We start from the raw sequence: 27,570 nt of genomic DNA, 5'->3' as shown, positions 1-27,570 counted from the left end.
GTTATTGGTTCAAATGATTCATGTGGCTCTAAGCACTATGGGACGTAACATCTGAGGTCATCAGTCCCCTAGACTTAGAACTACTTAAACCTAACCAACCTAAGGACATCACACACATCCATGCCCAGGATTCGAACCTGCGACCGCAGCAGCAGCGCGGTTAAGAACTGAAACGCCTAGAACCGCTCGGGACCGAGTTATTGATGGTTATTTCTACAATTTATCGACGGATGTAAAGGACGTTTTAAGTAATTAATCTTACAAGTTATCGGCGGATACTGATGAAGTTAATTATAATAAAGTTTGCAGTCATTCGGTGAAAATAAGTGGCACTTTGTTTAAGGGAGATGAAGTAAGTAGTGTGCTTAGTTCTAATGAAGTTGCAACTGCTGATATAGTTACTTCAGAGTAAGAAAACAGTGTATTTGATGCTTATGAGGAAGATTTAAATGCTACATATGAACTGGAGGTAGATCATTAGAATCTAGGAATGGATAATGAGACTGAGTGTTAGTCTGGAATTATTTTTATTTATTTTTATTTATGCGTCAAGTTCCGTAGGACCAAACTGAGAAGCAAATCTCATGGTACATGTCAGTTCATCAAACTAAAACATAAAAGTAACAACAGATAAAAATAAAATGTTTATGAACCCCAAAAAGTCAATCCATAAGTAACGGCAATCAACAATACAACAAGAATCAGCATAATTTTTCAAGGAACTCCTCGACAGAAGTGCGTGGATTACTGCTAAGATTTCTTAATTCGAGCGGTAGCTTATTGAAAATGGATGCAGCAGTCTACTGCACACCATTCTGCACAAGAGTTAAGGAAGTCCGATCCAAATGCAGGTTTGATTTCTGCCGAGCACTAAGTGAAAGCTGTTTATTCTTGGGAATAAGCTAATACTGCTAACAAGAAATGACAGTAATATATTGAGAGACCAATGTCAAAATAACCATACTCGTGAACAAGTGTCGGGAAGAGGTTCGTAAACTTACATCACTTACTGCCCGAACCGCCCGTTTCTGAGCCAAAAATATCGTTTTAGAATGGGAAGGGTTATCCCAAAATATAATACCATACGACATAAGCGAATGAAAATATGCAAAGCAGATTAATTTTCGTGTCGAACGATCACTCACTTCAGATACCGTTCGAATAGTAAAAATGGCAGCATTAAGTCTTTGAACAAGATCCTGAACGTGGGCTTTCCACGACAGTTTATTATCTATATGAAATTTGAGCTGTTCAGTTTCACTAATCATATGCCCATTCTGTGAAATTAAAACACCAGGTTTTGTTGAATTATGTGTGAGAAACTGTAAAAACTGAGTCTTACTGTGATTTAGCGTTAGTTTATTCTCTACAAGCCACGAACTTAGGTCATGAAGTGCACTATTTGAAACTGGGCCAACGTTGCACAAAACATCCTTTACTACCAAACTATGTCATCAGCAAACAGAAATATTTAAGTTACCTGTAATACTAGAAGGCATATCATTTATATAAATAAGGAACAGGAGTGGGCCCAACACTGATCCCTAGGGCACCCCACTTGACTCTACCCCACTCAGACCCCACATCATAGCCATTCTCAACCTTGTGAATAATGACCTTTTCGCAATCTGTTTCTAAAGTAAGAGGTGAACCAACTGTGAGCTACTCCCCATATTCCGTAATGATCCAACTTCTGGAGCAACATTTTGTGATTAGCACAATAAAACACATTAGTTTATAATGTATACCATAAATATGGGGGGGGGGGAGGGGGACAAGGAAGGAATGTTGAAAATGATCTTTTGAGAGAGCAATGTTTAGAGAAGAGTGACATTAAAAATGTGCAGCCATAAGGGAAACTATCGATATTAATAAAGATAGAAGGTGTACATCGCTCTAAACAAAAAAATGGCATTCTATTGGTAGTCACATCCTTTGTCTGTAAATGTAAGAATCCGTTGGTGAACGAGGAAAGAGACTTCGAGTTTGACCAGTTCAAAAAAAGCAAATAAGTGAGATTCATGGTGAGATAGATGTTATAAGAGGCAACAGTGGCAGAGTTGCACCTTGTGGATGAAGAATGTAACGTGTATTAATATAAGTGTGTAAATATGTGTTTTTTAAGTGTAGTTTTTAAGAATTTTAGAAGTTATTTCTGTTTTGTGCAAAGTACTGATGAATTTATGTATGTGATAAAGTATGAAAGCATAATTAAGCGCAAGGTGGGAGTAAATATTGGCTGCAAAAATCTTGGAGCACGGAGGTCGTAAATAATATCATTTATGAATCGTTCATACGTAAGATTTGGGGGGAAATTTCAAGAGCTTATTTAAATATGTTACAGTTGTATTGGATGGGTTTCTTATATGGTATACATAGTCTGATGGTATTTATCATTCACGCAAAATTGTCTGTGTGGAGGTCATCAGACATCATCATCATACCTCATCAAAATTTTAATTGTTTGTGGGAGTAGAATGTGTAGTTATGTGCAAAGCATAAGCTAAGCTTTTGGGGACAATAACATATGTTATTTTGGAAGGGTTATGAGTAGATTTATGAATGTAAAATTTTTGTGACAAGTTTATAGTATCTTTAGTTCTGGAGATGAGTGTTTTATTATGCAAATCGGATAATGAAGAATTTATGGTGTAGCTTATCCACTGAATAAAATTAAATGGAAGAATTTTGCACAGAATAGTTTTTTAGGGATTCTGATTAGATACGGTAAAGGATTGAAAGAGATGATAAAATATTAGTTGATTTAGTGCATCGAACAAATTCCATAGCACGAAAGGCTTGTTTTCTAGTGGGAATATGGACAGAGTGATTGAAATATCTAGCTGAATCAAGAGTGTTTTGTCAATATACGTCAGTTTTTGCTTGATATTCTGTTTGTGAATGTGTCGCTTTCACTGGGGAGGGCGTTCAGTGCCTGATCTATGGTAATTCATGAAGTCATATGGTTACTGGTAAGTATATGACAGTTTTATTTCGACAGCTATCGCCCTCATACACTGGCAGTGGCTGTGGTTTCAAGTATATTTCGGTACAGTACATGGCCAAGGGGGTTTGAATTACTGCAGAGGCAGCTGGACTACGAATGACCAAAATTTTAGTACCAGAACACCAACTGCATGCTCTGTTTCCGATAGTGAAGTGCCATGATAAAATAGTCAAAGATAAAAGTGCTCTCAAATGAGCACATAAGTGATAAAAAACTTATGTTAAAAAATAAAGTTGAAAGTTTTTTAAATCTATACATTTTCTGTTACCTAGGCATTTAAATAATACGCCATAATTTTATAATTGTGTTAAATTTTAAAAATTATGCTGATAATAGGTTATATATATCCCAGAAGATACATGATGTTTTCTACACCACCATTGTAAGATGGCAATAACTATGCCCCTTACTTGAAGTCATTAAAGATCACCTAACTCACGTTGAGCGAACAGTAGGGCTGAACAAAAATGACTGATAAGGCTCAATGCATCTTGTAGAGGGTATAGTATGGACGTATTGGAATAATTAATGTCGGGTGATGGTTTTAAATTAATTCACATGACATGAAAACTTTGTGGAAATGCGTCGATTTACTGGAGGCTAGTTTATCCCAGGCCGACTGGGAGCGGCGAAGGGAAGCGACAATAGGCAGCTTAGGGCGGCTCAAGCTCTGAGAAAGCGGTAATGGGTTGCAGCCTCCAGCTGCCTTGAGATGAGTGACAGTGAGTGGGTGGTTGACCCCATGCTGGTGTACTGGGAAGCAGACGGAGAATTTGTATGCCAGTTGATAAATGTCCGTCGTCCCGTTTTCAGTGAAACATGCGAGAAAGCTACGCAAAGCTATGGTGGAGTGGTCAACAGAGGCCAAAATATGCGTGTTCGTGACTATAGCAACTTCACGCCGAATTCATGGTCTGCAGAGTCTGAAGTAAATCAGGTGAACAGCGACAGAATGAAATACGCCGGCCTATGATGGGAACGTAGGACCGAGGAATTTGAAGTACTCTCCTGGGAGTCAGAATTCCGGAAAAATTGGTGTTTTGTGCAGACACTAACCTTGATGGGTGGCCTGGGAGGAGCTAAATAGCAGAAGTTGAGAGGAAGGGAAATTTTGTGGGAATTTGTTCACTTCCCAGAGCAGGCATTGGTCGGCACTGGGAGCGATGCGTAATTAATGTGACTTGTGCTGCAATTGGCGTAAGTGATTTTGCTGGAGGGGAAACCGAGGTGAAGAGCGAACTGGAAGAAGTCCCCATAGAGGTCTTCCGTTCCCAGCTTGCCTAGTTCGGACGTGGCGTTCTTTACTCAGCTTGCCTGAGAGAGAGTGAGCATCTCTGCAGTTTAGGACTTAGCAAAGGGAGCGATTGAGCTTGGAGATAGAAAGTTTTCGTTTAACTATGTACTGAGCAAGATAGCTAGAAGTGAATAGACGAGCACAGCCTTGCAGCATCACGAGGTCGGCCGACGTCCGCATAACGACGCGGCGCCGCCTCGCTGAATTGGGTGATATTGCGCCCGCTCCGGCCACTTATTAATTTGTTGGAGCACGTCGGCAAAGTTTCCACGAGGGTTTCATGGGCCGTGTATTGTAGAATTCTTCTCGCACTTCGCATTACGCCTGGGTCAGTCGATAGGAATTACTTTTGAGTTATCGAGCTGTACGCCACGCAAACGCAATTTATTACCACTGCCTGATGGGAGAGTCTTGTAATGTGATGATTGAAGGTATGTAGTTAAAATAAATTTGTGCTAATCGTCTGCATCTGTGTTTAATCAAGTAGTTTAAATCCCAAGTCACTTTCTTAATTAATTTAATGTTCAACATTTGCATCTGGTGTTCAATAGCTGAATATCACATCAATGTGTATCCCTTTTTAATTAAAAGTGATCAATTCTGAATCAATTAATGTCAACACTGCCACCGCAGTTCAATCAGGAGTCACAGGGCCTTATTACTTTTTTTGCGTTATCCGATATTGCGGCAGTTTTGCACTCTCTGCTGATCTGTTAGTCAATTAGCTGGGGCGAACACACACCAAAACCAGATAAGTGACGGGTGGGGTGTTACATATGGCGACCCTGCCAGGATACGATACTTCGGGATTTGCTAGGAACTAGTCTTAAAAAAAAAAAAAAAAGGAAATTTTTCCACGTGATCCATTGCTTAGCCATTTTTAATTGAAAAACGGGTAGCATTAGTTACAAAAAGTTACATTGTCTTCTTCATGTGCTGTCCTTTCAAATTGAGATTTATAGGTGCCTGTGCATTGTATTTGTGATTTGTTGGAGTACTTATGATGTGCAGTGCCGTAATCAGCCGATGCTGAGCACACAGAACACAATCATTGGTACTAGCCTTTTTTGGGGGAATGCTTCATGAACTGTTTGTCGAGTCACTGCTCACGCCCAGTGTATCAATTTGTGTCCTGATATATGTTTTGCGTTATCTAATTATTGAGAGTAAGGGGTACCTGGGTTCTGAGTTTTCGTGTAACATAAAAGTGCAAATTTTAACGAGGGGAAAGGCCAAGACAACGGCAGAACATAATCAGACTGTTACTCGGGAGAACATGGGTGATTGTAGGGAAAGCTCTACCGATGAGCGTGACGAACGCGAGTTGCAACTTCCTGAAACTGCGTCTCACGACTGGATTAGTCCGCTGAATACCAAGGACGTTGACTCAGGCAGTGATACTGAGGGCTCGGGGGATGCAGGGAGTGGATTAATCCATAAGTATGGAAGATCCAACCTAAGAAGCCAGAGTGTGTTGGAACAAAACGGTGTCCGACCATTATCAAACGATTCATTCACAAGTGATCCGACGGGGACGCGGAGACGGTACTTGTCTAGATATCGAAGGGTTCCTCAGAACAGAGGAGAAGAGTCGCATTTTCAACCACAAAAGAACGAGGATCAAAATGCGGCTACTCTCAAAAACATTACGGACCTGCTGCAACAGATGCAAACGGTGAACTTAGAGCAGAGCGCCAACCTTAATGCCGAAATTAAAAAGGCGAATTCGGAGCTGAACTATAGGCTCACAGGAGTTCATAGGGAAGTAAAAGAGGAGGTAAAGAATCTCGGCGTCAAAATAGAGAAAGAGTTTGCTATCATCAAACGAACGGCAATTGAAGCCTAATTAATTGCGAAAGGTGCAAGGAAAATAGTGAGAGAAACTCAGGACTCCACGCAAAGCATGGCAAAAGTAGGAAAGGTCATGCTATCACGGCTACAAAGCCGAATAAAACGTGTCGCAGAAAAGCAACAAGAGCAACCAGACATAGGGCCTAACGAGATGTTGAAAGAGGAGGTGGCGATATTAAAAAGAAATTTAGAGGACGAGGTAAAACGTCTCATTACAGAGACATCAGGAAAGGAGAAGGGTGTAATTACTGCGTCGACTGAACCGTCACTTGCCGGAACACAGATAACCGCTTCACGGTGTGACAAAGTTGACACTATAAGCAACGGGAGCCACGCCTTGATTCATAGCTCTGAGGCAACGACCGAGGTAAACACGGACAGCGCGCAACAGTCCAGTGAGCACAATTGCTGTCAGCTGATTAGATGTACCGAACAACTATCGAACATATAGAGCGGTAGAGATGACGATAGCGTGTCGGAACGAATTAGTCCACGGCCCGAAGTTCTTACGAATCGTAAGAACGGGCGAAATGATAAGTGGAATGATGACCGGTTTGACTACAAGCATTTTGTATCAGTCCGAAAGTTCCATCACTACAAGGACGAAGGTAATAGCTTGCATCCAAAAACTTTTATGGGACAATTCGAGTTATCTTTGCCCCCACACTGGCCATTGATGTACCAGCTGGATTTTGTGTGCTCCCATATAGAGGGCGCGACCGTTGAGTACATGAGAAATGTAGCGAAGACGAGTGTCTCGCTCGAAGAATTCAAAAATGCCTTCTTGGGCAAGTATTGGTCTAAAGAAACCCAAGAAAGGATCAAACAAGAAATTATGATGTCCAGAGATATGGAAGGAGCAGGGTACCGGAGTCCGGTCAAATTTTTTGAAAATATGACAAAAAGGAACCAGTACCTAGACAACCTATGTAGCGCTGCGGAAATCATCAGATTATGCTACATGAAACTTCCCATCTCGTATCAACAATCACTTGCCGGTCGTTGTGGTAGCGATACTGAAGTATTTAAGGGCATTTTGCGCGAACTGGAATTCGCATTTTAAGAGGAACAGGCGCGGGAGAAACAACGACAGCGTGAACAAAACAACAACCGTCGCATTAATGGACCCCAGTGGGATAGTAGGCCAGTACCGAACTACAACGGCCACAATCAAGATAAGAGTAATGGAAACTCGAAAAGAAGGTACAGGGAAGAAGAGCGACACTCTCCGGTGCAACATAATAAATTACAAAGGACCTTGGGCGGTAATCAGTAATCGGCAAGGAACAGGAATAATGGTTACCAAAATAACAACCAGGAAGAGGTCGAAGTCCGCTCTCCGAAGCCTGGTCCATCCCACCTTAACGGGCAGGATTACGAATGACTAAACCAGAGCGCGGACGTAGTAAATATAGGCCTAGAATAAGGATTTTTGCTAAAGTGCCTTGTTTGTTTGTGTATGTACTGATATTAGTGGTAGAATGTCTCGTTTATATGTGCCTATATTTTGTGTTTTTATTATTAATAATATCTCGCCTCTAGATGTTGAGAAAGTGAAGAGCACTAGATTATTTTGTAAAAACACATGATTAAAGAATGGAAAACAAGTATTTCTGGGCGCACCCCTAGAAAAAGATAGATTAGGAACTCTAAATTACAGAAAAGTTCCCCGTAATTGTATCTCCGTCATTGGAGAACATATTTAAAGTGGCCAGTCCCGTGGGTCGTTACGAGGACACACCGACGCATCTTGTATGCCCCTAAATACGTAAGAGGTGGACAGCTATACGCAGTTGCGTGAATTAGCACACTCAGTGTATGTTAAAATGAACCGGATGTAATCATTTACAGAGCGAACAGCAACATTGATACGCCAGAAATATTTGTTGGTACCAAGATAGTGTAACAACTGCGAGTGTGAGCAGTGAGCTATATTTGTGTTGTGCCATTGTGACATTGCTAATCCGAAACATGTTCACAGGCCTTATAAAACCATTCGTGACAAAAGGAGAAAACGGGAAGAAAATAGAGGAGAGAAGAAGTGTCGCAATAGAACACGATAAAGCACGCTATCCAAACTTCCAACAAAAATCTTGGTAAGACTGACACATGTCTAAGTTTGAAACTTCCTGGCAGATTAAAACTGTGTGCCCGACCGAGACTCGAACTCGGGACCTTTGCCTTTCGCGGGCAAGTGCTCTACCATCTGAGTTACCGAAGCACGACTCACGGCCGGTACTCGCAGCTTTACTTCTGCCAGTATCTCGCCTCCTACCTTCCAAACTTTACAGAAGTTCCCCTGCGAACCTTGCAGTTTGGAAGGTAGGAGGCGAGATACTGGCACTTGCCCGCGAAAGGCAAAGGTCCCGAGTTCGAGTCTCGGTCGGGAACACAGTTTTAATCTGCCAGGAAGTTTCATATCAGCGCACACTCCGCTGCAGAGTGAAAATCTCATTCTGGAATGTCTAAGTTTGTTGTGTTTTATACGTGTTCGCAGGCACAATAAGAGGGACGTCTGCCACATAAGGAATTCAGAAGAAAAAACAAGATTAGAGATAAAAAGTAGTAAATAGTAGATTTGTAGTCGGGTTGGCCAACACCGTGTTAGTCGTAGGAATTGGTAGTTAGAAATGGTGATGGGATCCTGTCCAGATAATCTTTATTCCCTATCCCTTGATTGTGTGTGTGTGTGTGTGTGTGTGTGTGTGTGTGTGTGTGTGTGAACGACTGTGAAGCACGTTGTCTTGTACATTTTTATGTTTATGTTTAAAAAAGTTCTGTTACATTTCTATTTTAATTGATCCTGAAGTTGATTTACAAACAAGTAAAATTATTCCTTTTGTAATGAAACAAGTTCATTATCTTAAATTAAAAAAAAGTATGGTACTGATGGTTAAACATGAGCACTTTCCATATACTAAAATTAGTTGTCTTAGTGTGTTAAGGGGGCGTAACTGAGCAAGAGGGAGTTGAAGCTACGACACCTGGCACACCACACACGAGCTGACAAGCAACGAGGATGACAGCAATGAGGGGAGCACACAGCTGACGATGGTGATGGCATGCAGACCACGCCCTGAATTGACGCGCCGGTGGTCAACTCAGCAGCCAAGGAGAGGTGAGATCCAGCACCTCTGTGTACGACAAAGAGGTCGGTCCTGGTCTCTGTACACGGTGCGGATCGGGGGCAGCAATGAAGAGGTCCAAGAAGGTTGCTCGCCACGTCAGGTGGAGCGACAGCCCAGCTGACCTTTTGTGCCTAATGACACCAACTTTGAGGACCTGAGCTAAAAATAGGCTCTCGTATGATCACGATCCCTCTCTTGCCCTAAAACGTCTATAGAAGAAGCAATGACCTGTGGCTGAGCCGCGAGAGGTCACCGATCATAGATGCACCGATGGGGTCTTGTGCCTGTCGGACAAGATGTCAACAACGAGCTCTTAGGTGAGAGCCATCCTGCCTCAAGAAGATGCGGGTGCCTGTGGCGCCATCTCGGTACTCGACGTTGCCCTCTTCTCAGCCGTTAGCCATCCCTCAACTTGCTAGTCAGAACTAATGTCACTTCCATTCCTGTAAGAAACTTGCGCCGTGTGTGTGAATGTGTCATTGTGGATTCAAATGAATAACATGCGCCTCAACGAACGTAAAGTACTCATTTGTTCTGTTTATGAATTATGTTATAAGAAGGTTATGATTTTATAAATGTGCCATTTGTTAAAACGTCATATATTTCTCATGCCACGTCTCTTTGTTTTAGAATAAGATTTCATATTTATACCTTGTTACAAATACACAACAGTGGTTGCTCAATACGCAATGATTCTTGTTATTTTGGTTGTGTTTCATAGATATGTATATATATAAAAATGGTACATGTGTGTACACAATCCCAGACACTGGACTGGGCCAGACCTTGTTGAATTGTGTAAAGATGACACTTAAACCACGCAAAATATAAACGTCCAGAGACAGTGACACACACAAAAAAAAACCTTTATTAACCTTTATTTACAAAATGTCAAACGGGCATTCACATATAATTGAATAAGAGCAACCACTATCAACTTCACAAAATGTTACACGAATATTGTTCATGTATGTTTTTAGTAATTTAAGTCGAGTAGGGATGGATAACTGAGAGTGAATGGACCTCAAGTTATAATTGCGGGTCTTGCCATTCAAATGACAAGCACAGAGGTGTTTAAACATGTGTATTTGCCCTTTGCGACGTGTGTCCTTGTAATATAATTTTAGTTTTCTTTTGAGTACTCTGACCATTAATTGTCCCAGGAATCGGCAGAGATTAAAGTAAAATTAAGACTAAATAATGACCATGTCTTTAACAGCAAATCCAGTCATTGAAGGCAGGTACCCTAGGAATGAGTGGGAGTTTGCATCAGAGAGGAGGCAGCGGTAATCAATCGCCTGTAACTAATCACATGAACGGATTAAAATACCAGTTATGGAGACATTAATTTTGTACCACAGGTGGTAACACCATAGGAGTCATCACCTGTACTACAAAATTGATTTGAAGAAAGGGGCTATGTAAGATGGCAAGAACTATCCCCCTTACATGAAGTCATTAAAGATCACCTAACTCACGTTGAGCGAACAGTAGGGCTGAACAAAAATGACTGACAAGGCACAATGCATCTTGTAGAGGGTATAGTATGGACGTATTGGAATAATTAATGTCGGGTGATGGTTTTAAATTAATTCACAACATGAAAACTTTGTGGAAACGCGTCTATTTACTGGAGGCTAGTTTATCCCAGGGAAGTGTTCAAGAGTTGACCGAGGCTGGCTGGGAGCGGCGAAGGGAAGCGACAATAGGCAGCTTAGGGCGGCTCAAGCTCTGAGAAAGCGGTAACGGGGCGCGGCCTCCAGCTGCCTTGAGATGAGTGACAGTGAATGGGTGGTTGACCCAATGCTGGTGTATTGGGAAGCAGACGGAGAATTTGTACGCCAGTTGATAAATGTCCGTCGTCCCGTTTTCAGTGAAACATGCGAGAAAGCTACGCAAAGCTATGGTGGAGCAGTCAACAGAGGCCAAAATATGAGTGTTCGTGACTATAGCAACTTCACGCTGAATTCACGGTCTGCTGAGTCTGAAGTAAATCAGGTGAACAGCGACAGAATGAAATACGCCGGCCTACGATGGAAACGTAGGACCGAGGAATTTGAAGTACTCTCCTGGGAGTCAGAATTCCGGAAAAATTGGTGTTTTGTGCAAACACTAACCTTGATGGGTGGCCTGGGAGGAGCTAAATAGCAGAAGTTGAGAGGAAGGGAAATTTTGTGGAAATTTGTTCACTTCCCAGAGCAGGCATTGGTCGGCGCTGGGAGTGATGCATAATTAACGTGACTTGTGCTGCAATTGGCGTAAGTGATTTTGCTGGAGGGGAAACCGAGGTGAAGAGCGAACTGGAAGAAGTCCCCATAGAGGTCTTCCGTTCCCAGCTTGCCTAGTTCGGACGTGGCGTTCTTTACTCAGCTTGCCTGAGAGAGAGTGAGCATCTCTGCAGTTTAAGACTTAGCAAAGGGAGCGATTGAGCTTGGAGATAGAAAGTTTTCGTTTAACTATGTACTGAGCAAGATAGCTAGAAGTGAATAGACGTGCACAGCCTTGCAGCATCACGAGGTCAGCCGACGTCCGCATAACAACGCCGCGCCGCCTCGCTGAATTGGGTGATATTGCGCCCGCTACGGCCACTGATTAATTTGTTGGATCACATCGGCAAAGTTTCCACGAGGGTTTCATGGGCCGTGTATTGTAGAATTCTTCTCGCACTTCACATTACGCCTGGGTCAGTCGATAGGAATTACTTTTGAGTTATCGCGCTTTACTCCACGCAAACGCAATTTATTATCACTGCCTGATAAGACAGTCTTGTAATGTGATGATTGAAGGTCAGGAGTTAAAATAAATTTGTGCTAATCGACTGCATCTGTGTTCAATCATGTAGTTGAAATCCCAAGTCACTTTCTTAATTAATTTAATGTTCAACATTTGCATCTGGTGTTCAATAGCTGAATATCACATCAATGTGCATCCCTTTTTAATTAAAAGTGATCAATTCTGAATCAATTAATGTCAACACTGCCATCGCAGTTCAATCAGGAGTCACAGGACCTTATTACTTTTCTTGCATTATCCGATATTGCGGCAGTTTTGCACTCTCTGTTGATCTGTTAGTCAATTAGCTGGGGCGAACACACGCCAAAACCAGATAAATGATGGGTGGGGTGTTACACCATTAACATACTTACACTATTGTTCTGTCACGCAGGTAGGGTATTCTAGCTATTATTTTATGTTTTTATTTATTATGTTATTCAAGTTTGTCTAATTTTATGTGACTTAAGGTGCCAAGTTAGCGTGCTAATGTGCCACATTAACGGAAGGTATGTAAAGTTACACATACGCAGGTAAGCTAATCACCTGCCTAGAACTGATACAACGTGAGGTGAATTTGTTTGTGGCCATCCAGCTAAGCAACAGGTACCGGCCAGACAGGTCCCGAAGATGTCAGGCGGCCAGAAAGGGCGACAATCCAAGAAGAGGACAGCTGGACAGTGGCCGTTCACTTAGCAGAATAGGGAGTGCACCAGTAATGGTAGATTTTGAGACTAGCTGAAAGATGACTAAGTTACAGCTCTTAGAAACTCGACAATAAATCACAGTCAAACAATACAGCAATTCTGAATACATCTGTAATATCAGAAAAATGAGGCATGCATGATATTTTCAATATCTTTAAAATTAGAGATGTTAATTATTTATAGTGACTAACCATTTTCACCTTGAACCTTTCAATTAGTAATGTTTATATACTTCAGGCCATTTCAGCAAACGATATCTCAGATGATAACATTGGACTATAGCTGTCATCCATGAAAGCCACTCATCTATGTTACTTATAAAACTATGATTTGTTTTATATCTTTTGTATTATACAAACGTCTACCACAACACCGTATTTTCTAAAATAACACAGCAAATGAATGCAGCGTAATATATCTGATATTGTAGTACACTTGTGTTTTTATTTGATGAATATGTCACTATTTTGCCTGATATTTTCTTAGCTATTGATTGCAATTGCGAATACAAAATCATGCTAATTTAAGAAGTGGACAGTCACATGTATCAGCTGACAGCGCTATTGTAAAGTGTGCCAAAAGACTCTTCTATCAAGCAGATGTTAAAACAATTTGATGCGAGTGCACTTGCACAGGAACAGTAGCTTATTTATTTATGGACAAATCTTTATTTGCAATTACTGCGACTGGTCTGTGTCTGACCAAATGTTTACACCATTTCTTTATTTAAATATTGTATTAATAGATTAATTTAGTGAGGAAAGTGGCCAAGTTGAGTCAGATCCTGACTGTAGAACTAAAGAACGGTGTATTTTCAAAATCAGAGAGGCCATCGAAATACTTAAACACCCTAATAACATGAATAGGGAGGATAGACTCTGGCCTGTTCCATCTTGGCTGTCAGCAATCAGAGCCCAACAACCTCACTGTCAACACGAGGCACAAGTACTACCGGCGATAACTGCCGCCACGCAGCCGACGTCCAGTATTTGGTAAAACGGAACCAAATGCTCATTCTCTGGTGACCACCAATCATGGCACATAACACAAGAGCCATTCCCCAACAGAGGTTACGTTCTCCCTCCACCGCAACAACGTATTAAAATAAAGTTCCCTCTCCTTCTTCTTTAAGTAACCATTGAAACGAACTATCTTTTTAAAATGTTGGCGTAATAGAACGCGCAGTGAACAGTAACAACAAAATATAAGGAACACTGCACAGCTAGAACGCACCAGTAGACCCAAAAGGAGGCCGCTGCAACCGTGGCCGAAACGTTGGTGTTTCTCCAGCAGCAATAGTTTTATGCATTATGACGCGGTACCAGACCCAGAAAATCTTTTATGTCGACGGAGTATGGCCGCGGAAGCCTACGCAATTACATTATTTGTTTATCTTTTATTTAATTTCCTGCGTATTTTATTAATTCGCAATTATAGCCAATACATAGAATATTTGACTGCAGGTTTACAGATACAGATTATTCCCAGCGAAATAGTTGCCCGGTGTTAAAGCAGATGGCTACATTGAGCTATTCATTGTAACAGAACCGTGCATAGCCCAGTTACCTAAGGTGCGAGCAACATCAGATAAAATCGAAACTGGTTTGCTTGTCTGGGACGCTGTTCAGAGAGAGCTACTACTCAGCAGAATAACTGTTAGGTAGGTCAAATGCTTAATCACTGGAATAATTCGTAGTAATCAAGCATACATGAGGGATTAAAGGTGGGTCGATCACATAAACCTAGATGTGGAGAAGGCAGTTACCAGGTTGAGAATGGACAGAGGAATCATAAGAAAGTTAATTCACTCATAAAGAAAATGGTTCATGAAACTCTCATTGAGCAATTCTTGAGTACTGTGCTGTTTCTCGTTAACTGAGCCCCTTATTGAAGAGGGTTAGCGGAAATAATAGGGAAAAGTCGAAGACGACCTCGTTTAGTCAGTACATGTTCCTTCCTCCAACTTGCACCCCGTAAAATGACAACGAGCGGGAAAATAAAGAAATTAGGGCAGCAAGTGAAAAAAAAAAGATTCTGGTATATTATCTACCCTCCACACACTGCACTGTAATTTGTGGAGTAAAGATGTTTCCTGCAAGACTAAAACATTTTATGGTACAAAGGTAAAAGTAAAGCAATTCGTTTCGTATTCCTCATAAATAACCCATCGCAATTTCAGAAGAACAACATTAGGAGAAAAAACGAACTTTATTACTCATTATTAAAGCTGTCGGTGGTTCAGAAAGATTATGCAGCAACAGAATCTTTTGGTCATTTTCCCAGTAACATAAAACCTCTGACAGATAGTAAAACGAGATTTAAACCTAACCTAGAATCATTTCTTTTGGACAACTCGTTGTGTTACCTGCCCAAAATTTAAAAGCTCGTAGAGTTCATTATTGTCACATTTAGGCCATTATGCCATTTACGAACCTGTAAATGCCGATCATAGCCTCCCCTGATAATGATATATATCCAGTAAAGTGACTTGTTCCATATTAGCGGGTTGTGGAGAACAGTAACAAAGGAAAACATGACATTGTTCGACAAGAAAAAAAAAAAAATAGACGTCCAAACGATTTATGGAACTTGTAATGACTGCCAATACAGTTTTATCATTCTGCGAATTCAGATCTTTGAGGATCCATCTGTAGGTGCTGTGCTCTTAGGCTGCGTTCACAGTGGCACCGACAACAGTCGTCAGATGCCGTCGGCAGAAGTCGTCCGATAACACCAGCCGACAAGTTGGTCATAGATCGTTGGCGATGTCAAGGAAGTTAGATTCTACGTGTGAAGTAGGCTAGATTGTAAACTACTAATGTGGGATGGATACTACGACGCTTCTAAGCTTGGAGGTGAGTGTTACATTGTGGCTTTAGGTACTAAAACGACGCCGAAAGCACGTGAATGAGCTATAGGTCTCGAAAAGAACGTGGCGAAAACTATACATTCTTTCCTTAGTTACTGGAATGACCAGACATGTTGTACGAACTTATGGGATGAAGAGAGAAACGTTGTATTATACAAACCTATCGAGATGATTCGTGATGCCACTGAAAGTAAGATTACAAATACCGGCAAAACGTGAAATAAATTCAGCAAAACAGACATTAGTCAAATTTCAATGACCGTCATTCAACATAAGTTTCAATAACAAACGTAATTTTAGAATGACATATTCTGAACGCAGAAAGCACTGAAAAGAGTACAAAGAGACAACATATTTACAAGACCAAGACCATAGAACACCACTCTACTGGCATTAAAATGCAAGTAAGCATTAATAATAATTAGTGTCGTAGATGGCTAATGCTGACCCACCACAATCCACAAAAGTTGAACTACAGTAACTTTTATTACAAGCCACCCTTTTCACTTAAATAGCTTGTTTCACAAACGCCTAAAATTTCCGATAAAGATTCTGCTACTTGTGGTTTCCAATAAAGCTGCGATTTCAGTTCACAGATTCTAACTATATCCCGATTACCACATATTTCATTCTCATGACTCCATAAACTCCTTTCTTGAACTAATCTTCTCAATTTATTACAGTCCGTATTTCGTGTCTGAGAATGTCGGCCGATTCTAACGACGAAAAACTATTTTGAATTTCACCGACTGTCGTCTGAAGTACCTTACTACGCATATGTGAAAAATTCCAACATTGCACCATGGGTCAGGTTCCCTCTCAAAATAGTAATATCCTTCACCACTGCCTGGGAATATCGTTTCACATGTCGAAGAACCACTTCCAATAGGATTTTGTCCAACAGTGGATGTTACAAAGTCACATGAACCTATAAGAATGCAGAAACCAGGTTAAACCCCTATCTGTCTCGCTGCTGCAGGAACGACTAATGTTAGATTTTCAGTTTACACGGGTTTAATTCAACATCATGCAGCAAAATGTAACTCAACCGAGCATTTTTTTGGTCAGTGCGAAGAATGCTTTTTTAATGCTATTGCTTATTTTCTTTCCCTAAATAAAATAACTCGTTCATCAGTTATATTACAGTCGTGTGCACTGCTTAGAAAAGTGCGTTGTCATTAGTGACGAACGAACTATCATTAAATCTGGAGTGTCAGGAATTATGAGAAGGTAGAAACACTTTTCTAACTTTGGTCATGTCAGACTATAGGATAGGTGTACATAACCTTCACAAAACAAATGTCCAAAACATTTTCCTAGCTTTAGTCAGGTCAGACTACAGGATATGCGTACTTACCTTCACAAAACACACATGTATCCTCCAGCGTGTCCATCTTCGGTCGATGGTGGACAACCGCTCACTGCGATGACACCGACGCCGATTTTCACCAGCTGCACCGGCACATTTTCTGGCAGTCACCATTTGTTTCCAGCGGTAGTAAAAAATAATTTATTTGCTCTATGTAGCAAACCATGAAAGTGACAAATGAAGAGAGTCGTCATTACGTCACAAATTTGGAGCCGACGTTCGCCGTCTTACGTAGCCCAAAACATTAAATTTACTGCATTTATACATCCATAATTAACCGCAGCGATACTGGATCTAGTGAAGCAGGGGATACAACCCTTCGGCTTTGATCAATGAAATACATTAGTCATAGATAGTAATGTCTTCACTTCGAGGCATAGATAATAAAGCAGTTCTGTGTTCCGGATAAGCGCTATCATCGCACATTAAAATAATTATTCGTAATGATATTGAGGTAATTTGGAGTATTAGTTTGTTATTGTAGAACAATTTTTAGTGTCTTATTTTCGTTTATAGGAATAGAGCTGTCTGTTTGGCGGTATGTAATTTTCGTTACTGTCTGTCTAGGCGAGCTTCGGTTATTCCTCGATATTTCCGTGTGATAAGTTCACTTTACCATTAGCTTCTTTCACTGTATTTTACTATTTGACGTATTTCACTGTTTCATTCCACCAATATGGGTATTTTCGAGTTGTGAAGTACGTAATAGAAATTTCTCGGCTGTCGATCTTCTTTCGTTTCGAATGTGTACTTGCTGTATTACAGGCGAAACCCCTGACACAACTACAACTTGTATCCCGTCCTTCACTTCGCCTTTACACTGACGACACAACTAAAATTTGTATCCCGTCCTTCATTTCGCCTTTACACTGATACAATATTATGTCAATTGGCGAGCAAGATACAAATGTTGCATGTAGCTATATAGCTCAAGTAACGAATGGGATACTATTAGCGTACAAGGCAACAAAAAAACTGTACCCCATAGTGAAGTACGGGATAAAAGTTGTACATGTGTCGTCTTCTTGTCTCCGTTTAGTTCAATTGAGGTACAGGTTGCAAATGTAACTTACGTCTGTTTCCACCTTTTCGTTACCAGTGTACATATATGGAGGTCAACGGAAGTCTGGTATACAAATATTACATACTTAGGCCCTTCTGTCATCAGTAGTACTGATACGTGCGTAAGAAAAGACGGTTAGTAATAGCGGAGACGAAATAAACAACACATCTACAATTTGTATCCCGTGTTCCACTTAGGGTTTACTGAAGCGGAGGATACATTGTTCAAGTGAAGAACAGGACAGTAATGCTAGTGAAAACGAAGAAATCGACTTACGACAAACTCCTATTCCGTACTGTACTTAAGCAGCACACTTCGAATGAGCTTTTAATTTGTATCGGGTGTTTCATTTATGGTTTAGTAAAGCAGGGGATACATAGTTCAAGTGAACAACATGACAGTAATGCTAGTTGAAACTAAGAAATCGACGTACGTTGAACTTGTATCCCGTACTGCACTTCAGCAATACAGTTCGAAAGAGTTTCGACATACAACTGACATACATGTAACGTGATGTATTCTTTGCTAGTAATATATTTCATTCATTTCTTTCCATTGTGTTTTGAGGAGAAATACTAAGATACAAACACGCGATATCGTTAACGTGAAAATACTACTGGCCCTTATATGTGTGAAGTATAGTTTTTCTCTCTTGCATTCCTTTGTTTCTGAATATTCTTCTCAGCTCTTTCATCTTTGTAATACATGCTCTCTGGCCAATTCTGACGTCATTGGTCAAAGCCGACGGGTTGTATCCCTTGCTAAACTAGACCCGCGATACTTCCTCACTACGTCACTCTCCACGTGCCCATGCTCAGTTTCTTCCATTGGGGATGTCTGTTGACTTTTTTGGTTATATCCTAAATAGCATCTGGTGCTTTGGTTCTGTGTAGACATCACATTCAATTATTTTAATGTACAGTGATAGCGCTAATCCGGAACACAGAACTGTTTTATTGTCTATGGCATAAAGTGAAGACATTATTATCTATGAGTAATGTATGACGTCATTGGTCAAAGCCGACGGGTTGTATCCATGGAGGTAAAAATAAGAGGAGTTGTCATGACGTCACAAACTTGAAGCCGACCCAAGTGAAGATCCGCCATGTTAGCTACCCCAAAACATTCGCTTCTGGTGGTTTGGTTCCGTGTAGTCGTGAAGTGTTTTGATAGAAACACACGGGTGTACTAATCGTTCTGATTGTAGTCTAAAGTTTAAGCAAGTCACATTTCATTCGTAAGTGGACTCATTTAAGCGCTATTTTCTTATATATACTTGAAATTCTGATGCACTGTAAAGTTTTACAGTATGGTTTTATTTCTGTGATTTGACGTTAGATTTCATATCAATCCAACGCGAAGACCTCTCTGGAGATGAGCAATACACTTGGTTTTCATTGTTTGGTTATTCCCAAGTAACTGAAAAGTCCTGGCACGAAATATCCTGGAAATGGGGACTAATGTTTTAAAATGCAATGACTTAAAGTAATGTAACTACATGTAGTTAATTAAATCTTCAGTAAAATGTGTGGAACACCTGTTACAGTGGTTAAATTATAAGTACTTAAAGGGTTACATATTTGTTAAAGCAATGTTCCCTATCTAAGTCCAGGCTATTTAGATAATTACATTAATCACTGTGTTGTCGTGTTACCCTGTAAATTTCTGTTATTTGCCGCACTAAATGTCACTTGGTAGGAACAATTTAAAAACAAAGCAGATATGTAAACTACAATTGGCCTGACAATCTTAAATTCAGTTTTTTTCTTCGTAATTTAACAAATCTTTCACTTTGTTGACATGACAACTGGCTTGTTTATATCATCCCTGCATACATCTATGGGACACCAAAGGAAATAAGATAAGTTTCTTGCAAACCTGAACATTTAAAATTTGCATTTGACTTGAAAATGCAACGAATACAAATCGGTGCCTCTAAACTATCAATCAGTGCTTTTGGAGTTCTGGCTTTATCAATTATCGACACAAACACAATGAAAGTGAATAGAAATGGATTACGAAAGCACGCTTTTCATAGCACATACTTCTCTTCTCGGTTATTCGATGTGTGTAGTCAAAAAGGAATTACAGTACTGAGGCCAGAAGCGTCATAATTTTGTGTCGTATTACTGTATCGAATACGCATTTAAGACCAGATAAACGTTTGAAGTTGCGTTCCTTATGCTGTGTTGTTCACTAAAACACTGTAACATTAACTATATGAAACAAATATCGCGTGCACACGACAGAAATGACGAACAAGAAGCAATTGTAGACACTCGTCTGCTAATGTTTTGCGGGATCCAAGATGGCGGCAGCGTAGGTCTGTAGCGCCTTCTCCCCTTATTCTACCTCCATGGTTGTATCCCCTGCTTCACTAGACCCGGGTCTAGTGAAGCAGGGAATCAACCCGTCGGCTTTGACCAATGACATCAGAACTGGCCAGAGAGCATTTATTACACAGATGAAAGAGCTGACAAGAATGTTCAGAAAAAAAGGAATACGAGAGACGAAAAAAATAGTTTACATATATAAAGGCCAGTAGTATTTTCACGTTAAGAATATCGCGTTTTTGTATCGTATTACTTCTCTGGAAAATGGAGGGGAAAAAATGGATGGAAAATATTGGTAGCATAGAATACATCACATCGCATATGTATGAGTTGTATCTCGAACCTCATTCGAACTGTATTGCTTAAGTTCAGTACAGGATACAAGTTTGTGTACATCGTTTTCACTAGCATTAGTGTCCTGTTGTTCAGCTAGACCCTAAATGAAGCACGGGCTACAAATTTTACATGTGTTGTTTCTTTCGCCTCTGTTACCACTAATAGTCTGTTCTTACGTAAATAGTAGCATTTCCGATGGCAGAAGGAGCTACGTACATAATATTTGTACCCCATACTTCTGTTGACCTATATATATATATATATATATATATATATATATATATATATATATATATATATATATATATACACTGCTAACGAGAACGTGGAAATGGACGTATGTTACATTTGCAACCTGTACCTCAGTTTAAGTATACGAAGAGGCAATAAGACGACACATACACAATTTGTATCCCGTATTTCACTATGGGGTACAGTTTTTTTTCGCCTTTGATGCTAATAGTATTGACTGAAAGTTATAGTTTTGATCACAGCAGTGACAATAGTATCCCATTCTTTAGTTGAGCTATATAGCTATACACAAGATTTGTATCCTGCTCTTCCAGTTGACATATATAGGTAAATCTCATCAATGTTACATATGTCGTTCTTTTCGAATAGGTAGTGTCAGTGTAAAGGTCAACTGAAGGACGGGATGTAAATTTTAGTCGTGTTGGGCGTTTCACCTTTAATATTACTAGTACAGATCCGAAAAAATCGTACTGATACTAGTGCTGGGAAACGAAAGAAGAACGACAGCTGCGAAATTTCTGTTACGTACTGCAGTACACGAAAACATACATAATGGCATAATACAAAAATGCAATACGTCAAAATCGTCAAATGCAGTAAAAGAAAAAAATGGAAAACTGAACTTACCACACGGGAACTTCTTAAAAGAACCGAAGCTCGGCTCGCCTAAAAAGACGTCAACAAAAAATCCACATACACAACAAGCAAAACATTACGAAAACACTCACAGACACACACACACACACACACACACACACACACACACACACGCATACACACACATTCACCCCCCCCCCCCATCCTAATGTGAAGTTAGCTAACATATTTCGGACGGTACATTTGCCCATCACGTTTAACAAAACATTTAAATGGGCAATATGTTTGGGGAATACTACACCTCCATGAATATTCGTCTAAGTGACTTTGAAGTGTGGAAATCCGGAGTTTCCCTTCCCTACAAGAGATTTCACAGCTGACCAATAACCCTCTATGCTATTTGTGCAAGCCCCTGTGGATAATGATCTGAACTCAATATTGTGATTGAGATGCTGATAACCCCTTTCCCCTAAATCCCTATATGAAGAAAACCCGTCTGAAATTACAATGGAACCCTCTGCAACGTGATCTTCAATTAAGCTGACCAAAACTACCAATGGCCCCCTATATCTCCCATATTCCCTGCAAAAAGAGTACCAATCCACAACTGTACGCTTACTCACACGACATTCATGGACACACAGCCACACAGGATCTCAGACACCACCAGTACGTGATTTTCATAATGTCTCTCAAGGCGAGCTTAGATTTTCCTAACCACATCCTTCGTCTAATGGACCTCCACAACCGATCTTTGCTGTAGCGCCACACGAATAAGTCGTGAGTCCGGCGACGAGATAAACTTGTGAGGCGTATATCTTCGCCGCACTCACGACGTCGAACATACGCCCATAGCCTCTCTCAGATCATCTATGTTCATCGGAACAGATAAATCAATACCTACAAACGAAAATGAGATACTAAAAATTGTCCTAAAATAAGAAACTAATATTCCAAATTACCTCAATATCACTAAGAATGGAATTAAGTACCGAATGAATTGCAAACAACCAATTATTTAAATAAATACACACAAAGAATATTTTGAGCAATTTGTAGCAACCTCTTTTAAAATCACATTCAATTATTTTAATGTACAGTGATAGCTCTTATCTGGAACACAGAACTGTTTTATTATCTATGGCATAAAGTAAAGACATTATTATCTTATTATCTATTAGTAATGTATGACGTCATTGGTCAAAGCCGACGGGTTGTATACCCTGCTTCACTAGACCCGACGTAGTTGTATCATCAAAAATGCCAGCTTGCGTCATTTACGTGTGTACTAATCGATTCGATCGTAATCTAAAGTTTAAAGTAATCACATTTCATTCGTAAGTGGAGCCGTTCAAGCAGTATTTTCTTACTCAGATATCCAGCCACACTGTAATAACGATCTCGTTCCCACACAACACAGGGCTACGTGACCTCGCTGATCGTTGGTGCTGCATCTCATACCCTTAAGTTACTACCGCGGCTAATTATTCATTGTTCACATTTTTCACTCTTTAAAAAAGATTCTGGTTTGAACAGACAGTGGTCACGTGTGTGTGTGTGTGTGTGCGTTCTGTGCGTATGATCATATGAATGTGTGTGTGTGTGTGTGTGTGTGTGTGTGTTTGTGTGTGTGACTGTATGATGCGCGCTCGTTATGCTTCCCTTGTGAAGAAGCTTCGAACGAACACTTACGTGAACACTCTTTTCGTCGTGCCTACCTCTTGGCGCGTGAGTAGCAGTCTATCCGCTTCATAGTATAGTTATTCCCTCATGAAGTGTGTTGTAAATAATCCACTGCGCTTAGAAACAACGATGTGTATAGTTATAACACCAGAAAAATGACATTGTTACACCACATTAAGGTTGTCTGTAGCACAAACATGGCTTCAAAATGCTGTAACCAGAAGTTTTGATCATTTACCCAGTGGTATAAAATACCTGACGGACAGTAAAGTAAAATTTGAAATTAAACAGAAAATGTTCCTCTTTGTCAGCTCCTCCTATTCTGCAGAAGACAATTTGTTACTATAACGTGTAAAAGGTGATTGGTAGGAATTACTGACTAACATCTGTCTGTCTAATTAAAAAGAAAAAAACTAATAAATGATCAGCAATGAGTTACAAAAAAAATGATGTTAATACAAAAGACCCACTTCACGTCATTACGATGTATCGTGCAAATGACACATGGAACATAAAACTAACTAACTAATGAACTATCGCTGTATCACAAAGCACAGTATAGACTTACATACTTTGAAAATGAAATTGTAATGTTAAATGTAGTAGTAGTAGTAGTAGTAGCAGTATTAGATTTATCCTGAGACAGTTTACACTGGATGGGTTTCAGGTGCATACACATATAAGGATGTACAGTATCCTACAAATACATGGGAGCACAGTATCCTTCACAATCTTACATTAAAATTGCATGCACAAGTTTGATTAATTACATAAAAGATATTTTTCATGGAATGCTTAGTTGAGATTTAAACTAAAATACATAACAGTTGTAACACTTCTGTTCAAAATAATAATTCAGATCATAGCAAAAATTTAACAGAAAATGCTACTGACATTGAGTATGGCATATGGTATCAATGCAGTACATAGCATAATAATTTGCTACAAGGTTGTTGAAGGTATTTGTTTACATTGTAATAACAGTTGATCATTAAAAACTTGAATACTGCTTCTTTAAATGTAGACAATATTTTTATTTCTTTTATATGTGCTGGAAGTTTGTTAAACTATTTTGCACCTTGAATGTTTGTTTGTTTCCGTGCAATAGCCTTGTTTACTCATTTTACATGGATATTGTTGCACATTATTGTATTATACGAATGCAAATCTGAGTTGGTTTTGAAATTTTCAATGCAACTTTTTATATTAATTACACTTTTTCGTATGTAGAGTTATGGTAAAGGTAAAATATTTAGCTGTTGAAATGACTGCTTGGAGGGTATTAGCCTTCAGCTGTTGGTAATTATTTGTAACAGCTCGTTTTTATAGTGTAAAAATGGTTTTTAAATTTGTGATATTAAGTCCCCAGAAAATGAGTCCATAGGTAATAGCAGTGTGGATGTAAGCACTGTTAACTTGACAGCTTCTTCCTGTAATAAATGTAATTAGTTTTTATAATATTTAAAGTTAACTTGTTCATTTCAAATCATTTTTGTAAGTATTCCAAACTCTAGTTGCAGATGTTGGCAATACTTGGTTTACATCAGTTACAACAACATTTATGTTGACAGTAGACATGATTTCATGAGTACCACTGATTGGAATTTTGATGTCGTTTTCATAAATTATAAGTAAGAGAGATCCTAGAACACTTCCCTGTAGTACCCCAATTGTAAAGTCCGAAAATCGGATCTGTAAACAAACCTCTGTTTTTTATTGTTTGCTGAGGTAATTTCTACTACCTCTCTTCTGTTGTAGAGATAAGATTGAAACCATTTGTTTGCAACTCCTTGTATACCAATGGCTTCTAATTTATCTAGCAAGCCTTTGATAAGTCCAAATTTATTCCTATTGTAATGTTGTGTCTGTCTAATCCCATTATAATATTTCCTAGACCGTCGGAAATAGCTGATTCTGTATCCAATCCTATGCGAAAACCATGTTGGTTTGCAGACAAGAGTATTTGTAATTCTATGTTTCACGATTGTCTCTATTACTCTTGAAAATGCGAATAACAAAGCTACTGGTCTATAATTTCCCACTTCATATATATTCTCCTTTTTACATAGTGGTTTTATTTTTTAAATTTTTAATCTTTGAAAAACACACCTTCTAATAATGATATATTTTATGATGGGTGAGAGTGGTTCTGATATGACATTAGCACATTTTCTTAGGACTATACCACGTACTTCGCCAATCCCTGAAGACATTTTATTCCGTATTGTTTTTATAATTCTTAGAACTTCTGATTCCTTTATGGGGCATAGCAGTATTGAACTGACTCTTCATTCTCTTCGAACAGAGATTCCACTATTCTAAAGGCAATTTTTATTCAGGTTGATTGGATTCTTTATAAAGAACTCATTAACGTAATTTGCCAGTGTAAGATTTCTGAGTATTAAAACAAGATCATCTTTCAAAACAATGTCCTCTTGACTTTTAACAGTTTTGTTTAGTTCTTTTTTTACTACATTCCATACGGATTTTGATGTGTTTGCTGACCCCAAATTTACATGCTCATTGTGCATTGGTTTAACTTTTTTAGTCAAGTTCCTATAAATGTTCTTATATGTCTAAACATAGTCTGCAAAGTGTTTACCTTTGTTGTCCTTTTTGATTTGACTCAAATGTTTTAGACTTTGACAAGATAGTCTAATAGTAGGTGATAACCACTGGCAGCTGTTCCTTGGTGTGACACCGATTTTTGTAAGCTTTTTAAAAAAATACGTTTCAAATAGGGACATGAAAGAACTAGAAAAAGCACTGTATGAGTCATTCGTTGCTGCTTTTGAAAATATGTTCCCTGGTTTCCTTTGCCAACATCTGTATAAAAATATTTACTTTTTCTATGCAGAAGTGTCTTTTGTATTACCACGTATATGTTATTATCTTGGATGAAGAAGAAGATGATCAAAGTAGACACAAACTACATTCCAATGATCATATGCTTAGCTATCTTGGCTATTCCTGAAAAACTGACTGAATTACTGGCGAGAAATATTCTAGGAAAAGAAGCAAATATATGTAGGTTACTGTTGGAGAGGTAAGGCTATAAATTATTCAGATTAGAAAATCGTTACTAAAAATGGACTTACATACATGTTAAAGCAAAATATGCATTTTACAGGGTCTAAGCGTCTGAGACTATTCCCTTATTCATATTTATAGTATTGCACAATACTGGAACACGTTTAAAAAATTGTAATGTTTTTTTACCCTGTAAACTGTTATTATTGGTCGCATACTGAATGATGCATAATAGGTAAGATTTCAAAGTGAGAAGATGTGTAAATTACAACGAAAATAATTCACTGACAATCTAATACAACAAGTACTCTCTTCTGCATGATGGTGTTCCTCTATGGCATACCTCTATGCAGGTCTGTTTCTTTCCATTTCAGTAATCGTTCACTTTGTTGATATGCACGAGATACGGTAGCATGCCTTAGTTCTTTCCTCATCGCACATGTTTATGGGCTAGCAAAAAACACGTAGTGAGTTTTTTGCAGAGAGAAACATTTAGAATGTTGTGTACACGAGTTGAAAACTGTAAATGTAACAAACAACAACCACTACCAGTAAGCAAACAACCGTCGGTTTCGGAATTCCAGCTTCTTTTCCTATCAATACAAATACAATAAAAATTGAATAAAATAGCTAACGAAAGCACGGTTTTACATCACTTCCTTCTGTTCCTGGGTATTCGAAATGCATCTACAAAAACAAGTTACATGAATGAGGCCAACCAAATGTGTCGTATTACCAGAACAAAAAAACAGAAAAAGGCTATAAATTGGCATCCTGACATTATGTTATTCATGTTATCACCGTAATCTTTGGCATTTAAAAAAGTTGTTGCGCGCAGACGACAGAAATACTGAACAAAAAGCAATCGTAAACAGTGGTCTGCTAAAGTTTTGGGCTACTTAAAATGGCGGCACACTCCGCCCACTCTGGCTTCAAAGTAACGTACAGCTTAAGTATGTAGTACCATCTCCCTTCTTTTTTTACCTCCATGGTAAGTCTAAAGTGCTATCTCCCTTCATTTTGCATCACCATGGTGCAAACAACAAAGTCACGACACTCTCTGGTGTAAACGCTGTTACCGTTTGACAGCTGGAGAGATACTAGCGCTCCAAGCATTGAGAAGAAAGACAGTCACATGCGTCTTAAGGATAATGTCTGTTTTTATTTTCTACTTAATTGACGGAACTGTTGCTGTATTTTTGCTTCCAATGCGTTAGTAAGTTACCAAGAGACATGAATCATCGTGAAATGCAACTCATTCATGAAGAAATATTTTCGA

Source organism: Schistocerca nitens, chromosome 5, assembly GCF_023898315.1.
Source record: "Schistocerca nitens isolate TAMUIC-IGC-003100 chromosome 5, iqSchNite1.1, whole genome shotgun sequence".
In the NCBI taxonomy this organism is placed as follows: Eukaryota; Metazoa; Arthropoda; class Insecta; order Orthoptera; family Acrididae; genus Schistocerca; species Schistocerca nitens.
This window is presented reverse-complemented; position numbering follows the sequence as displayed.